This window comes from Watersipora subatra, chromosome 8 (assembly GCF_963576615.1).
Source record: "Watersipora subatra chromosome 8, tzWatSuba1.1, whole genome shotgun sequence".
In the NCBI taxonomy this organism is placed as follows: domain Eukaryota; kingdom Metazoa; phylum Bryozoa; class Gymnolaemata; order Cheilostomatida; family Watersiporidae; genus Watersipora; species Watersipora subatra.
The window spans coordinates 54,120,380-54,131,489 of NC_088715.1; positions in this window are offsets into that span (position 1 = coordinate 54,120,380).

Here is an 11,110-nt window from a genome sequence, read left to right on the forward strand (position 1 = left end):
GCAGTGCTTCGGAGTTGCGCCCTCTCCGAATCATGGAAACGGCGTCTTCGCACTGAAATCACTGCGCACTGGTCAGTGCAAAGCCAGTGCAAATTCGCAGCAAGGAAACAGCAATTGCGCAGTGGCTGCGCATAGCTCTCATGCCGTGGAAACAGATTCTTCGAGCACCATAGACTAGTACAAAAGTTATCCTGCTTATCTTTGTTTTTGCTATTCTTCCGATATTTTTTCACTCAAATTTAATTATGGTCTGCTCCTACGAAGATGATGAAGTGATTACTTTCCTGGACTTTGTTATCGATACCAACACTTTTCGAAAAACAGGTGGCAAGCCCTTTCAATAATCTATTACTTATATAGATATTTATTAAAAATATATTATTTGTAAAAATTGTGTTAAGGTTTGTAAAACATTGTGAATGTGTATTGTAAATAAAAGTATAATGATGAAAAAAACATAAAAAGACCTTTTCTGACGTTCGGTACGCATGATCGATTTCATGTATCCATCCAGCGATTCGATTTACACAATTTCTTTTTTCTGGCTAATTTGCTGAAAACCACTGCGCAGTATGGAAACGTACATTCCCCTCGACTTCGGAGGGAGCTGCTTCGCAGTACTGCGCACCATGGAAACATAGTGATTGTGAAGTAGCCCAGAAATGCTGTAGTAAATAACATCCACACTGCCCTGAAGTTTATATATCATTTGTAAAGAAGCAAGATCAACTGCCTAATTTGATAATAAACATCAACAAACTGAGGACTTCTTGTGTATTCTTTATTGTTATTATATGATATTATCATCAGTTTACCTGAAACTCTTGCGCAGCTAAAGTGGAATATACATGTATTTCAAAGCAGCATAACATTTACTTTTGCATTGAGCCTACCTTCAAAGGGATTCATGCATGAAACAATTTGTTAACACATAAGGCTTGGACTTGTACACATAAAAGCAGGATCCTTAATTCTAGACTGCGTTAACAACTTTTCATCAAATAAACAATTCACTGAGCTACTTCGAGCTCGGGTTTCAATGGGTCAATGACAAACCTTGTTAGATGAAAAGAGACGGTAAAACAAAGAGCAGACAGTAAAGATAGAATAAATCACAAACAAGTTGAAAATTCAGTTTAAGGGTACTAAAAACTTCCAAAAATGCTGACAAGCAGCCCGAGAGACGCTATTTACCTATTTACCTATTTACCAAAACCTAGTCACTAGGTTAAAAAATGATGCTAAAAAGAGGCTATAATACAAATTGTTCATTTTAAAAAAGTAAATAAGTACATTTTTTACAAAACCTGTTTTGTGAAATTTTTCATAATTGCTCTGGTTGCCAAAATTGGAAAACATTTTCAGAAGGTCACATGATTTCCATTTTACCGAAATGCGTGTCATACCATTTACAAGACAAAGTTAGCTAGTTAAGATTTTTCTATTGTAGGCAGCTGTAGAAGCAATTAAAACTGGGCTGCTAAGCGCCCAACTTGACATCTTGTAGTGAAGATAGAACTATAACCTATTAAATATAATGCAGATTGCTAGACACTAAACCATGACCTACCACCGTTACAGCATATGATAATTAGTAAAGATTTTCTGCAGTTATAAATGCTGATATTGCTAAGGCCGAGTGTACAGCTATAAGTGGTTATGCTAGCCTGCTGGATCTCATGTTACCACTCAACTCCTGCATTGACGCCAGATATTTAATTACTTCCTGAAACTGTGTTCAATTGTTATTGATTCAGAGCTGTAGTCATATAATGTTTCACAATTAAAAGCGTCCACTAGACAGAAATGAAATCATGGCATGTTTAAATCTGAATAAAGGTTCTGTTAACTAAATTTGTTCTAATATGTTTCAAACCACTATCACTCAACAGAAACTTACTACCACTCTGCAAAAGTAGCGAAACATAGAAGGTAAACAATATTTCTCTCATAATCCAATTTCCAATTTGTTAAGGTACTTGAGAGTAATAACGTCGCAGCACAAGATTCTTTCAAATGCTCAAATCTGCAGCTTTTATCATTTCTATGTTTGAAAAGTTGTTTGCTGGAATAACTTGTTAAAAAGTGGAACCACATTATACAATTGTAAATGCTGCTTTATAGGCTATTCATAAATATTTTCATAGGTAAAACTATAAAAATACTATGAAACTAAACTAGTAAAAAAAGAAAAATTGATAAGGAAATAGTAAGCAAATAATAATTAGCAAGTAAAGTGCAGGATAGATAAAAACACATTTTAATATGCTCAAAAGTATATCGACTACTTAAAGTAAATAATTATGTAACTTAAAACTTCTTTATGTTATATAGTAATCAGGAAACCAGCCTAATTTATTTTATTTGACAAAATCTTATTGCAATTGTCAATATTCTAAAAGGTTTATTTCCCGCACTATTTTTCAACAACTAATGGAGTTTGAGTTGAACGATGCAAAATAGTTAGTGTTGTCGCATTTACCAGCTCTACATGCAAAGAATAACTCTGTCTGCTTGGAGTTTATTACATGTATTTGCTACACATACATGTATGATCATAGAATAAGACATTCAACAGTTCACAAGTTCAAATGGGCTCTGATCCTTCTTGTCTTTCCTGCGCCTTTTACATGAATTTTTGCTAGATAGCCCCAGCCTTCTTATGTATGGCAGCGGCCAAGCTGGCCTAGACTAATTTGTGTCTAGTTGTCCTGTGTTGAGCTGTATTGAGTTGTGTCAAGCAGGCCTGAGCCAGGCTGTACAGAGTCGGACCGAGTTGGTCTAAACTGGCTAGAGGTACTGTCATTCACAATGAAGATATTTAACCACAGATCTTTATTGGAAATTTGTTTACAATAATATAATATATTCTTGAACAATGTGTTGTAATATTAATATAATATAAGACAATAATAAAATTGATTATAATAATATAACAATAAAAGAAAACAAATGTTATTTATATTATATAATATACATTATAATTTAATGAAATGTAATTTAAAGGGTGATAATAAAAATATGATGATGAAATAAATGTTAAATTATCATTATTATATATATTCAATTTATGTATTGAGCAAAATACAGCCTCCATTTGAATAGGAATTTGAAACAGTTTTGTTCCATTAACTCCCCTTTGAATGTAAAATATAAGTCAAGCTAACCCTGTACATGTATATTCTGAAAATATCTGTCATAAAGTACTCCATTAAGTCGGTTTAATTTAAAAAAACATTTAATCAAGCTTTTTAATGACTTTCTGGGCTAGTCACTTTTTTGCGTTGAAGCCGATACGACCATTTGATAGAAATACTAGTTAAAATTTTCCTTTTTGGGATCAGGTAGCCGTTCTGTTAAAAACCTTGGAACAAAAATAATGGAACATTTGAATATTTGAAACTACATGTGAAAGTACAGCTGCATGAAAAAAATCTAGACCAGGTTCACAAGCCTGTAATGTGCGGCCACTTGTAATATTTAGGAGAGACATAAACATGAGGATGAACATAGAGACTTCAACTTGTACAGATATTCTCCAGAAAACTCTGGCAACTCAACATACTCAAAAATAATTAGCATTGAAAAGGACATTCTGTTAGATCTACCTTAAACCATTATAAAAAAACTGATAGCATTACTGTGATAGCATTACTGATAGCATCTCTGAACATAAAGTATTTTGTTACCTTCGAAATATTGGTAAATCTCTCTTTTTCACATATTTTATTCCATGCATGGTCGTCTCTTGAGTGAAATCATGCCAGGTTCTCGTGTGCCAATTACTTGCCATCACTAACCAACAGTGCTTGTTACCTGCTGATAGATTAAAACTGACAGATAAATTACAATAAAATTACAATTACAAATAAAAATACAACCATAGTAAAAGTTACAGTTTTATCTAGCCATGGAGTAAGTTTAAAAGTTTTTGTTCTGACCGTATTGATATAAGAAATTTAAAAACTGGTTTTATCTTAAAGAAGAACCTGCCCAAGATATTGGTAGATTTTATCAGAAATTGTTGGTATTTCTCTATTGTTTGCAATTGTTTTTGATGTTTGAGGTGATCTGACCACCAAGATGTTTCAAAATTAAAATTGAAAAACGGGATCATGATGGAAATACTTGGCTCAAGTATAATTGTGAGTATAATATGCCTATAATAGTTCTGAAAAGATTAAACAAATTAAACATATTTGAAGAGATTAAACAGATTGGAATGATAATGCCAAAACTTGAACAAATAGCCGATATCAACCATGGGAACGCTAGCAACTAGTGACGTCATTTTGGCACGTATTTTTCTTTTGAGTGTTTTAACAGCAAGTAGGTTTTGTCAATTTTAATCTTGAAACACCCTGGCAATCAGCTCGCCCAAAACAAAAGAAAATATCAATACTTTCTGGGAAGATTTACTAAACTCTTGTGAAAGTTTATCTTTATTTTGTTTCCAAATGTCAAACAGTAAGCTTGAGTTTGTTAGATAGTTTGTTAGCCTGAGAATTGTAATATTTTTAGAAAGAGCATTACATCCTACATGTAACTTAAATTGTTGTTTACAGCTGGGCATGTCTTCAGTCATCAAGATTTCTTTGCCACCAGACCCAGACATGTCCAGCCAAAATCACAGAACCATTGTTTGTGTGTTGACGCTGTTAAGAAAACACACAGCCTCTACTTGCAGTAAGATGAGCAGGCATGATACTTGATCCTCAAGGATTGCTCACCTACACGTTTAGAGAAAATCAATATTACGATTGTTTTATTGTGGCTAGTGGCTAGTAACAATGTAAAAAACAACAATGCATTATCATGAATAAATTTAATTGATTTTTCAATCAGTTTTTTGTCAAAGCTAATAAGCTTTTTAGTGACATACGTATATATATAAAGATATATATTAATCAATAAAAAAAAGAAGATATATATAGCGTTTTTATTTAGTCACACATATGTGACATTTTCTAGTGACATATATATATATATGTCACTAAGAATGTCACTAGATATTTTATGTATATATACATTCATATATATAAAATATCCATTCTATGCAGTTTACTTGCTATTAATTTAAATTATATAATATTTATATATCTATGCATGTATACATACACACACACATATATATATATATATATATATATATATATATATATATATATATATATATATATATATATATATATATATATATATATATATATATATATATATATATATATATATATATATATATATATATATATACATGTATATACATATATATATGTATGTGTGTATATATGCGTATATATATACATATATATGTATATATATACATACATCTTATATAATTTATATTAATACCAAGTAAACTGCACAGAATGGATTGATAACTCATTGATAAAACCTACGTATGCTATTAGAACCTTCATACAGTTTTGAGAGAAGTTTTGGTAAGTCATGGAATGACTGTGAACTGATGAAAGCAGTGTAAATACTTACATTAAAAATCTAAATTGGTGCTACAGGCTATCTGATTTAAAGTAAAAACGTTTCAGACAACTGCAAGATTAAAGCTAGTCAAAACTCCAACTTTCCGCTGGTTTTTGTCTATTTAATAAAATAACTTACAATATATGTTAGCGGATCGCAGTAGCAATGCCAACCAAACATGCAGCAGGTCAACAAGTGTTTTCTAGAGTAATATAGATTTTAACGAACATATAATTTAATATCACTTCACAAATAGACTGCAACACTTATCTCTATTAGTTAATGCAGAGTGCTTAGTAATATTGTTATAAATCTAACTACTGTCCCATTAAATACACAATATCCAGGAAGTATTAATTAGAGTGGTAAACAGTTAGTTTGTGAAGCTTATATATATATATATATATATATTATAAGCAATTCTAGGCATATATTTTGGCATCATCAGAACTGATACCAAAACCTTTGAACCATGTAGTTGTCATAGCTTGGTGGTTAGCACTTTGGCCTATGCTCAGATGGTCAAGAGTTCGAATCGTGAAAGGAACCATGGGACTAACTTTTGTCCATTTAGGAATTAGAAAAAAAAACTCGATTTCCTAAATGGAAAAAATGTGTGAGAATTATAATAGCACGTTACTCCAACTACTTTATTCTAAAGGGCTCTTTTTAATAGCCTAATGTTTTGTTGAATAACTTCTTCAGTAAAAGGAGACCAGGTTCAAACTTACAGAGTTTGTTTGCTATAATGTCGCACACACAAGATGCAAACGGGAAAAACTGTAACACTAACAAAGGGTGACATTTACTTTTATATAAAAGGGCAATACTAAACTATTTTGACATCAGCCAAATACAAAATACAAAAAGAAACAGAACAACATCACATAACTAATTTTTGTTCCAGGCACACAAAGACAGAAGCAACAGGCAATGGTAAGGTGATGTCTTTGTATAAACAGGCTCCCTCACTAAAGCTGAGATGTTATGCTAGCAAAGGTCTTTCTGTAATCAATTGATATATATTGTACATCAATGTCAGACTTTCAAATCTAAAATATTGTTGTTCTGCGATCCAAAGTTACTCGTATGTAAATGAAAATAAAATTGGCTAGAATTAATGCATGTTGCAACGACTGGTGTCTAGATTTAACATGGGAATGGAAAGATGCTGGTATGTTGAGGCAATGGTTTGTTAGGGAAGATTTGATTATCCATTGATATATATTCACATAAATTATTGATCTGGTATTGATATGGTGTTCAATACAGCTATTCTTTTTGTGGACATAATTGCAGTTACAAGTTTCTCCTCAGAAATCATCAATCAGGTCAAAGTAGGAATAGTTAAGTTTGGTTTTGCAGCTATAAAACTGCTCAACTCGCAGCTTGTAGTAACAAAGTTGTTGGCCCGGTTATTTGTGAGTATAAAAATTGTGGTTTGCAATCTTTAGTTTGTTTTGTTGAGTTAATGTGTTTCTGCATAAAAGCATCAAAAACACAACATTTCTGTTAGTCTGCATTAGTATTGTCAAGAAAAAAACAATGTTTTGGTATGCTATGCAGATATGATCTTTGTTGAAGTTGTCAACTCTCTAAATGCTTAGGGACATGTATGAACCTGTAGGTCGTTGACCACTAGTACTTTTACCAAGCTACAGCAGCATAGTTTACAGATGAACTTTGTCATTTTTTAACCTTGAACATTGTCTCTTTCGTTAATAATATATGTTATTGAGTTCAAATTGCAGCTTTACTTGTCTGTATTTTGTTGGTTTCTTGGTCGAAGTGCAACTATAGATTTCATAATTACTCATTCATTTGAATTTGACTGTTTTAATCGCAATCAGGCTTTGCTTAGCTTAATCTTGAAACATGCTGGCAGTCAGATCACCTCAAATAACAAAATAAATCTCAAATGATAGTAAAAAATATAATATTTAATAAAATAATAAATTAAATTTAATTAATTAATTTAAAATAATATTTTTTTAATAAAATTTACTAAAATTTTGTTTAAGTTCATCTATAAGCATGTGTAGATGTGTCTTTTCTTGCTACTGTTCTTAACTCCTCTAGTCTCGTTAATTATCATCAAATTTCTGTCACTATTGTGTTATGGGTTTATAGAATGACAAAACTTTAAAAATGAGCATGAGTATATTTATTGACAACAAACAGCAAGCTAAAAGAACAAATAATAATGGAAGGATCGTCATCCAATCACAAAATTTGCATCAGCCATAGATGACTCATAAACCAGTCGATTGTAGTCAGCAAATGTAATACACATCATGTGGCAAGAGAGACTTAAAATTGCTCAGAGTGAGAGTATATACTCAACAGAATGTAATACTGAGAGTAGGTACACTCTCTCACGGCACTGTATGTACCTTTAAATTGCAGAGATGAGACTTTGTGAACATAAAATTTATCAGTAAAATATATAATCCGGTATATGACCAAGTTTTGAGTTATTTCAGCCTACAAAAGTAGCTGGAAGGCATTCACTTCTAAAAACTCACAGATCCAGGGTGACTATATCTGAAACAGAGTTTTTATAGGAAGTACCCAGCAAAAGTAATGTTATCTACACTTAATAATGCATTGTTTTATATTATTATGCAGAAACTAATCTTGTATAATGCACTTTGAATAGCATTAGAAGCAGCTTAATATTTTAAAACCATTAAAATTAAGGGTGGAATTTGGGCTTTTAATAACAATCAGAAATGGTTTTCATTTCTTTATAACAAGGTTCAAATGTATTACCCTGCAAGATGATATTATTTGATAGAATTGAAAACTCACGAAATTGCGGGCAGGCAATTCCACAAAGAGTTAAAATGTGCAAATAATTACAGTTGCCAGACATAATCGGAAAACATAGCTGAGTTCCAAACATTTTTTGTAACCATTGTCTTGAATTAGAACTGCACCCATTGACAATGCCTCACAATCTTTTACAAAATTATTTAAGAATGTCACAACTTCTTCAGATTTCATTATGGCGCAGTCATCTCAAAAGTCTCTTTTGCAGTTTTATATTGAAAATCACGCCAAAAAACTTTTAATAATGAAGTTGATGACATTGACAATGAGTTACTTTCATAAAAAAAATAGTTTATTTGCATGTGCGCTCTTCCGCAAATAAAATTGTCTGTGAAAATCCAAAAATAGACAGCTTTTGCCAGATATAAATTTGTGAATAATATTGTCCTGTAGGGTATCAATGATCCTTAAAAAATAATTTTATTTGGTAATAGCTAAGGCAATCATGATGTCCTCAAATATTTCTGTTTACAATGCGTCCTTGTGAAAAGAATTGCTACCATTTTTATTCAGCTACTTTTGTGATCAACGGAATCTAAACTACAGCCTTTCTAGTACTTGAGCTTATCTTCTGAAAAATCCTTAACCGGAGTGACTTTTACAAATAAAGGATTATTTCTCTTTCCTTGTCGGTTGCAGAGGCACCAAGACAAGAGTTTTAAGCCGAATTCGATGAACTCAAAGATAGTCAGGATGCTGGCTCCAATAAACAAACCAAGAGTTCCTCTAAAATTTGCTGAAAAAATAAAAAATATATAATACTTACATGTAAAATTTAGAAACTCACATATACTATTTATTTTGTAAATAAAACAATTACTCCCAGTAATCCCCTGTGCATAAAATTGATCAACGGAAACGTAGAAATTATAAAATTTAGCTAAAAATGTTTTAGTTTTTTACGGCTTAGCGTAAAATATTTATTACAGTTTCAAATTAAAATTGTAACCATTTTCAATTGTCTCCCCTTCAAAAAGCTCAAATTTAAAATAACTGCTTAAATTTACTTGTTACAGGCAGTGTAGCCTATGTATTTTTCTTCGAAATATGCTATTTTTATATGATTTATACATGTATATGTTTTATTGACAAATATCTACATTTTTTGATCATATGTAAAATAATAAAATTTCAGACACTGTTTTTGTTATTTTTGATGTCATATTAAGTGAAGGCATGGTTGAAATTTGCGCTACCTTTACTCTTGCGGAGTTTATTTGGGCATGTAGCAGTAAATTCAGAATAAACTAATCAATTCAGCGCTTTGTGAAGTTTATTGAATCAGATAAAATCTATTAAGGAAAAAAGTTCTAAGGGATAGATAATACTAGCAAGAAGTCACAGACCATACAGAAAGAGCTTAAAATATTGAATTCGAGTAGGCTTCGTTTAACAAGTTACTCAGTTAACTTGTTAACTCAGAGCAAGAGCAACTACCACATTTAAGACTTCTTCTCTATACATTCAATAAAAATCTTTGGTAATGATCATGTTGCATTGGTAGAGCAGTTGAGAGCATAACCGCTAACTAATCTGTCAATTTATTTTATTTTTAAGTTTTTACCTAAAATAATCGCTAACCAATTCTGTTAAAAATTGAGAAGTTCGTCTACCAATCCTGCAGAGAGTATCAAGCGTACTTATAGAATGCTTCAAAAATTGGGAACTCTACCTATCACTCGTGCTAAAGATTAAAATTTTTTCCTACTAATCATGTTCATGTCAAAAATAGAGAACTCTAACTACCAATAATGTCAACGACTAAAAACTCTACCTACCAATCATGTCGAAGATGGAGTAAGCAAGGTCTTCCTCTAATCGGTGGTAAGACATCTTGCCATAGAATATATTAATCAATAAGTAGTTGTCTCTCAACCATTCAGTGACACCTGTAAACAGTTGTCATTGCGTAAGCCATGAATTAGTTTGACTATTAAGCAAAAACACATTGCAAAATTACATGACAGTTGAGGCTATGCAGAAAAGCCTTGTCCATAAATTTGATGAGTTTATATGATATATGTGTAACACAAGTAGCCAACAGTAGAGCCACTATAAACCATCATGGTGGTTTTGATTATAAAACTTAATAATATTCCTGAAATAAATGTTTTACTAGTAGTTACTGTGAAGGTCTCAAACATGTTTAGGCACCATAAAAAATGTTGTGTAAAGATTTAATTCAGTATCAATGTAAAAAGATAAAACCAAACAATATTATTACAATGTAAAACAGTAGTGCAAAACCTCTGGCTAGAGGAATCCCCTTAAATAGTTCTGATAACTAACTTATGTTTGGAATTGGAAAAATTGGTTTTATTTGAATAAATTCAAATTCAAACTCAAAATACCAGTACAAATTCCATTGTAACTGCTGAGCCGCTTTTTATATACGTTGAAGTATAAAGACCGCATTAAGCTAGAAACTGATATTAGCGTTATACAGATTAAATAGTTTTCTAGCTTTGCTTTCTAAGTTTTAATAAAAACTCACAAAGATTTTGAGTTAAAAAATGAATTTGCAATACAAACAAAAACAACAACCAAAGAAACAATTGTTATTGATGTCAGTATTAGTACTATTTAGTAAAATATTTTCTACTGAAAACTTACGAGTTTCTAAAGATCAAAGAATGTTGAAGTAGCGCTCAAATAGAGGTGGCGTTCAATTCAAAGGTCGCACTCTATTTTCCAACCCTTGTATAGTGATGGTCAAATAGAGGGGACATTCAAATAAAGGTTTTGTTCAAGTAAAAACTTTACGACAACTAAATTAAATAAAAAGTGCATGGATGAT